The sequence below is a fragment of the Nanorana parkeri genome, unplaced genomic scaffold (genome assembly GCF_000935625.1).
Source record: "Nanorana parkeri isolate BGI_ZX_2015 unplaced genomic scaffold, ASM93562v1 scaffold2586, whole genome shotgun sequence".
In the NCBI taxonomy this organism is placed as follows: Eukaryota; Metazoa; Chordata; class Amphibia; order Anura; family Dicroglossidae; genus Nanorana; species Nanorana parkeri.
Window position 1 is genome coordinate 105073 of NW_017308854.1, and position 7626 is coordinate 112698.

The 7626-nt window shown below is 45.9% G+C and overlaps 1 protein-coding gene across 1 annotated transcript in view; it reads right to left on the reverse strand.

Moving 5' to 3' along the window:
* The window catches only part of SLC7A4 (solute carrier family 7 member 4), a 32915-nt gene extending 25653 nt beyond the window's left edge, over nt 1-7262 (reverse strand). The window contains exon 1 of the mRNA XM_018573868.1: nt 7185-7262. The gene's annotated coding sequence lies outside the window, so the exon portion shown is untranslated. The remainder of the gene's footprint in view (nt 1-7184) is intronic.
* Nucleotides 7263-7626: the final 364 nt, after the last annotated feature.

The following is a 7626-nucleotide window of genomic DNA, read 5'->3' on the forward strand; positions in this document are numbered from 1 at the left end:
TTAAAACAGCCGTCTCTTCACTTTGAGGGCAATATTAGGACACATGAGGCTAGGTTCACACCAAGCCGATTGAGCTGGTTTCACGTAGTTGTCGCGCGTTTTCGTTTGTACGATTTTACTCTGAAAACCGTGGGGTTGTCACATGGTTTTCAATGCACAGAGTGGTCCATTGGACCCAAACTGCGCGACAACTACCCGGTATTAGCTTCTGCACATTTTTGAGCGACAGGCGATTTCTACCGTGCGACAAATCGCAAAAAAGGTGTGAACAGCTTCCATAGGGTTGAACGCAAATCTCCGTTTTGTACGATATCACGCAGCTAAATCGCCTAGGTGTGAATCTAGCATAAGTCTTTATCTATTTTTTAAAACCAGATATGTTTCGTGTTTACTAACACAGGTATAGCGGGGGATTGTAACGAAAGAATTCTCCCAGCACCACGTTACTAGAGCTTCCCTTTGTAGGAGTCAGGGACGCTGTTGCAGTAAATAGGAATCTCACACATCCCTTGTAATACACTGAGTGGCCAGTTTATTATGACCATCTGACGTTTGGGAGGCAAATTAGCTATAATTTTGCGCTGACTTTGCTAGAGGGCCAGACCATTATAAATAGGGAAGCAGGTCGTTTACCACGACAGTAGAAGTGGGTTTTTTTCTGAAGATATGGCTAAACAACGCGATTTAACAGCCTTTGAACGTGGGATGATTGTTGGCGCTCGGAGCCATGGAGCGAGTATCAGCAAAACAGCAGAATTCGTTAAATGTTCAAGAGGGGCTGTTGTTAAAGTGTTTAAAGACTGGACTGTCTGCCGAAAATCTGGGTCTGAGCGTGCGAATTGTGGCCGTCAGTGACTAGTCAATGTTAGGGCAGAACGGAGAGTGGCAAGACTGGTACAAGACAACAGTGCAGGGTCAGATTCCTCGCATCACCTTTCAACATCTCGTGGAGTCACGAGGCGGCCCAACGAAGTACTGATGAGGTGGTCATAATAATCTGGCCCCTCAGTGTATATTTTACAGTGACAAGTCCAAACAGCAAACAAGTTCACGGATATTAAAGTACACCTATGCCCAGATTAAGGACATTTAAATGTTGACATATTCCTTAACAGAAAAAAAAAAAACCCCACACCTTTGATAACAAGCCATCACTGATCTCTGTAGTTGCATTTACTACGAAGCAATTCATCCTCCAAGATTGGCAAAGATCAAAACACAGACTAAGGACTCGCTCACACCACAGTGCTGTGCGAAGCACACAATACAGTTAACGGAATTTATCAAAACTGGAGCATGCAAAATCTGGAGCAGTTGCCAACGGCAACCAATCAGCTTCTCTCTTTAGTTTATTCAGTTAAGATTTGAAAATGAAAGAGAAGCTGATTGGTTGCCGGGCAGAGCTGCTCCAGATTTTGTCTGCTCCAGTTTTGATAAATTTCTCTCAAATGTGTTTCAAAACACTATCACACAGCGCACCTAGCATGTGGTACTGAGCACTAAGTGCATTACATTCATTTGAATGGCACCCCAATGCATGTCCCAGCGGCCGCACATTGCAGTGTAATGCGTGGTATTGCAAGATTGTGCATTGCGGTGCATTTAAAAAAAAAAAAAAAAACTATTTTCACCACACTGCGACGCAAGTAATTGCATTGCACAGACACCAGGAGGTACATTGGGTGCCATTTAAATGAATACAACACAACGTACCTAGCGCATGGTATCGCATGCTATGTGCACCATGCAATAGTCACATGGTACAGTGCGCGTAGCCCAACGCTATATTGTGAATGGGCCCTAAATTTGGGGCTTAAGCTGGCTTTAAACAGCTTACATTGCCTGGTGTTTGGTTTCAATTAGTGGGTTCGAAAACCGCCAGGATTCTGCTCTCATACAAAGTAAAAGGATAGACAGTAGTGATGTGAGTTCCTGTGCTGTAAAACTTGTCAATTGTTTGGGTACCTTTTTAAATATACCCAAACTGAATGTTTGAAAGCAAGAAAGCATCATTTTGTCAATGCTCCGTGATGAAAAGATAAATTGTACAGCATATATAACATCAATAAACAATAGCATGTAACAAAAAAAACTCGCCTGCTCTACTGTATACAAATTTACCTCCCACCCAAAAACCTGTAGCCAGCTGCTAGTGCTAAGTAGCAATGACATTTAACGGCATATACACTGCAGTGTGATACAATGCACAAATATATATCACTTTAACATAGGTCTGAGCAAACTTGAAGGAGAACTCTGAGGTGAATGCTTTTCACTCACCTCATAGTTCTAGCCGACCTGTGACAATGAGACTGTCGCAGGTCGGCTCAGTAGATCGGGAAATGAGCGAACACATACCGGTGTTCGATCCTGGATTCCCCCCTCCCCGCTTGCAGATCGGACGGGGGAGGGGGCGGGTACAGCTGGCTCTGCCTCTGGATAGGCAGAGCCAGCTGTCACTCACGCAGCTTGGCGGATCCAGACATAACTGTCGGGATCCGCTTCAGCGTCTCAGTATACCGCGAGCAGTAGCTTGCGGTATACTGTGGCGTCTCAGTATACCGTGAGCTGTAGCTCGCGGTATACTGAGCTTAGGGTGACAGGAGGACGCTAGTTTGTGTCCTCCCGTTACCCTAAGGAGAACTATGGGGAAAAGCCCTAACCCCATAGTTCTCCTTTAAATGAAAAAGAAAGAAAAGGGTTCATTTATAGTGTATAACACAATAGTGATCACTAAACATACACCGCAAAAAGTGTGGACTATTTCTTACACAATTCCATGTGGCACATTTTGGATGGATTTAATGCTATATCTGCCACCTCAGTGTACAATGATTGCACTACTTGTGACTTAGGCCTCATTTACCCGAGGGGGTATGCTATGTTCTGGGAATCCTGCGGCAAGAACCTACAGCTTCCCACGGCAGGAATGCCAGGTGCCCCTGTTCAGATGCGGCCACTGTACCCATTGAAGTAAATGACAGTGACAACGGTCACATCTCTCAGCAGTAGTCCGCATGTAACTCTACAGGGTACTCTGGATAGGCAGAGCCAGCTGTCACTCACGCAGCTTGGCGGATCCAGACATAACTGTCGGGATCCGCTTCAGCGTCTCAGTATACCGCGAGCAGTAGCTTGCGGTATACTGTGGCGTCTCAGTATACCGTGAGCTGTAGCTCGCGGTATACTGAGCTTAGGGTGACAGGAGGACGCTAGTTTGTGTCCTCCCGTTACCCTAAGGAGAACTATGGGGAAAAGCCCTAACCCCATAGTTCTCCTTTAAATGAAAAAGAAAGAAAAGGGTTCATTTATAGTGTATAACACAATAGTGATCACTAAACATACACCGCAAAAAGTGTGGACTATTTCTTACACAATTCCATGTGGCACATTTTGGATGGATTTAATGCTATATCTGCCACCTCAGTGTACAATGATTGCACTACTTGTGACTTAGGCCTCATTTACCCGAGGGGGTATGCTATGTTCTGGGAATCCTGCGGCAAGAACCTACAGCTTCCCACGGCAGGAATGCCAGGTGCCCCTGTTCAGATGCGGCCACTGTACCCATTGAAGTAAATGACAGTGACAACGGTCACATCTCTCAGCAGTAGTCCGCATGTAACTCTACAGGGTACGATTTCCTGCGGTTTGGGATAGAGGATTGTTGCTGGACGTAGGATAAATGCATTCAGTGTCAGTGATCTATTGCAAACCGCATGTATTCATATCATATACAATTATATGCGGACTGACAGATGGGGCCGCTGTCACCCTGACATTAATTTCAATAGGTACAGCGAGTGCATTTGAATGATCCATAATAGAAGTCACCAGAACTCGGTGTGTGCAAGAAGTAAAGCACTTTTTATTAAATCGTCACGTGCGTCATACAGCCAATGTTTCGGGCCACGCAGGCTCCCTGCTTCTGGGCGACAGTGATGGTCGCGTCTATTATGGACTGTATCTGACACGGCGCCATGCGTGTTGTCACTTCAAGCACCAAGCTGTCATCCAAGCTCTGTACGCTGTATGGAGTGCAGGCGATTTCATATTATCGATTGCATTTGAATGATAACTTGTGCAGGAAGCTGTATGTTCTTGTTGCAGGAATCCCAGAACACAGCATAGCTCCCTGTGTGAATGAGGCCTAACACTCTTCTGTGAAGCCTGAGGTGCAGCAAGGATGTGCGATCACTATTGTTTTATATAAATTGACACATCTTCATTTCCACTTAGGTTCGAGCATATGATAAAGTCATCTATGTTTTCATTTTAGTCATGCACTTTATATGAGATAATAAACAGTATCATACCATGCTTATCATGAGTATACTGTAAACGCTTCAGGCAGTGCTAACAGTGCAGTAAACACTCAAGATATTGACAACAAGAACAAGATTTATCATACATGAGAAAACTGAGCATGTTGCATCCCACATGCATGAAGACCACACATTAAAGTGACACTAAACTCGGAAGTCAAATCTTAAAAATACATTCAAGTACCTTAACTATTAACAAAGATGCATTTTATTTCTGTATCACTCAGTTGTAGATCCTCAAATCATCTCTGAATTGGTACTGACACTGTTCTTCCTTCTGGAGCGGTGACAACTTGTGTTCCTCATAGTCCCTGTGTGTGTTGTAAAGTAGCCACCACTCCAAGCTCGCTCCTGTGATGGATTACAATCTAAATGCAAATTAGAGAACTGAATGTGAGATTGTAGCCTATCACAGGGGTGAGCTTGTTTACATTATATACACATGTACACGTGTTCACAACTCATACTTAGATGAATGGATGTGTCTGCTGAGATAGTACACAAAGTCAGCATGGCATAAGATCTAGGGGCCCTGGAAATGTGATAGCAATGCGAGGTAAATACTCAGTTGTATGGCAATGCTTAGACCTTGGTGAGAGGAGGCCATAATCCTACCATCTCCCATTCTCTGTTATGCTGCACCCACACAGGCAGCAGCCTGCCAGCACAACAGATGCTACTGGATGAGCCAGGCATACACCAGCATTCATTATTAAGCACCGCAAGGAGTAAGCCTTCAGGCAGAGCAACCCCAACTCTACACATGTACCAATACACACACACACACACACACACACACGGATTGGAGTCTGTGCACTCGAACACTGAGAAGTTGGGGTGTATGCATGCATACATGGAAGGACTGGGATCCGTACACACACACACACACATGGAAGGACTGGGATCCGTACACACACACACACACACACAGATGGACTGAGATCCGTACACACACACTGATGGACTAAGAGCCGTACACACACACACACACAAACTGATGGACTAAGATCCGTACACACACACACACACTGATGGACTAAGATCCGTACACACACACACACACACGCACACTGATGGACTAAGATCCGTACACACACACACACACACTGATGGACTAAGATCCGTACACACACACACACACTGATGGACTAAGATCCGTACACACACACACACACACGCTATTGGGCTGGGATCCGTACACGCATACAATGATGGGCTGGGATCTGTACACAAATGCACTGTTGGGATTTGTACACACATACACTGTTGGGCTGGGATCCGTACACACACACATTGTTGAGCTGGGATTTGTACACACACACACACACTAAAGGACCGGAATCTGCACACACATACAGCGATGGGATTTGTACACACATACAGTGATGGGCTGGGCTCTGTACACACATACACTGTTGAGCTGGGATTTGTACACACATAGTGATGGGATTTGTGCACGCATACAGTGATGGGCTGGGATTTGTACACACACACACACACTAAAAGACTGGGATCTGTACACACATACAGTGAGGGGATCCATACAGGCATACAATTATGGGCTGGGATCTGTACACACATACACTGGTGGGCTGGGATCTGTACACACATACAATGATGGGCTGGGATCTGTACACACATACAATGATGGGCTGGGATCTGTACACACATACAATGATGGGCTGGGATCTGTACACACACACACTGTTGGGCTGGGATTTGTACACACACACTGTTGGGCTGGGATTTGTACACACACACACTGTTGGGCTGGGATTTGTACACACACACACACACTGTTGGGCTGGGATTTGTACACACACAGGACTGGGATCTGTACACACATACACTGTTAGGCTGGGATTGGTACACATACAATGATGGGCTGGGATCCACACACACACACACACACACTGATGGGCTTGGATCTGCACACCCATACACTGATGTGCTTGGATCTGCACACACATACACTGATGGGCTTGGATCTGCACACCCATACACTGATGGGCTTGGATCTGCACACACATACACTGATGGGCTTGGATCTGCACACACATACACTGATGGGCTTGGATCTGCACACACATACACTGATGGGCTTAGATCTGCACACACATACACCATTGGTTGGGATCTGCACACACATATACCGTTGGTTGGGATCTGCACATACATATACCCTTGGTTGGGATCTGCATATACCCTTGGTTGGGATCTGCACACACATATACCGTTGGTTGGGATCTGCACACACATATATCGTTGGTTGGGATCTGCACACACATATACCCTTGGTTGGGATCTGCACATACATATACCCTTGGTTGGGATCTGCACACACATATGCCGTTGGTTGGGATCTGCACACACATATACCCTCGGTTGGGATCTGCACACACATATACCCTCGGTTGGGATCTGCACACACATATACCCTCGGTTGGGATCTGCACACACATATACCCTCGGTTGGGATCTGCACACACATATACCCTCGGTTGGGATCTGCACACACATATACCCTTGGTTGGGATCTGCACACACACATACACTGATGGTCTGGGATCTACACACACACACACATATACACTGATGGGCTGGGATCTGCACACACATACACTGATGGTCTGGGATACACACACATATATACACTGATGGGCTGGGATCTGCACACACATACACTGATGGGCTGGGATCTGTACACACATATACCCTTGTCTGGGATCTCCCCTTGCCTGTCCATGTCTATGGCAATGCTAATGATCCAGACATAAAATGGTGCCTCTCCCCAGCACAGCCCATACTGCCAATACCTCATATAGCACATCCTAGGCTAGCCTGCATTGTACTGCGCACCTGTTCCTGGTGTCATCACAAGGCTGTTGGTCAGCGGCGGCTCTCCCCGGTATAGGGATGCGATCACCTGTGACAGCTGGCTCCTGATAGCAGCCTTTCCCGGTGGAGAGGAGGGCGGGGCCGTGGTCACAGATCCTGGAACCTTAAAGTGACAGCTAGTTCACACAATGACGTGGCTCTACACTTAACTCTTTCCATGCCTGCAATGTTCGACGCTTTCTCTTCAAGTGTGCAATATCACATTGTTTTTTCAGCCTGTGCTTACATTTCTTCTCAGCATTTCAGGGGCTCTACTGTACATGTTACACACAAACATATAAATATACATACTATATACTAGCATACAACCAGAACTCTCATCTAACCAGAACAAAAAATCCCCTGTGTACTCATTGTTCTGCTGCCAGATGCCAGATAACGGGGAGTTTACTGTGTATATATA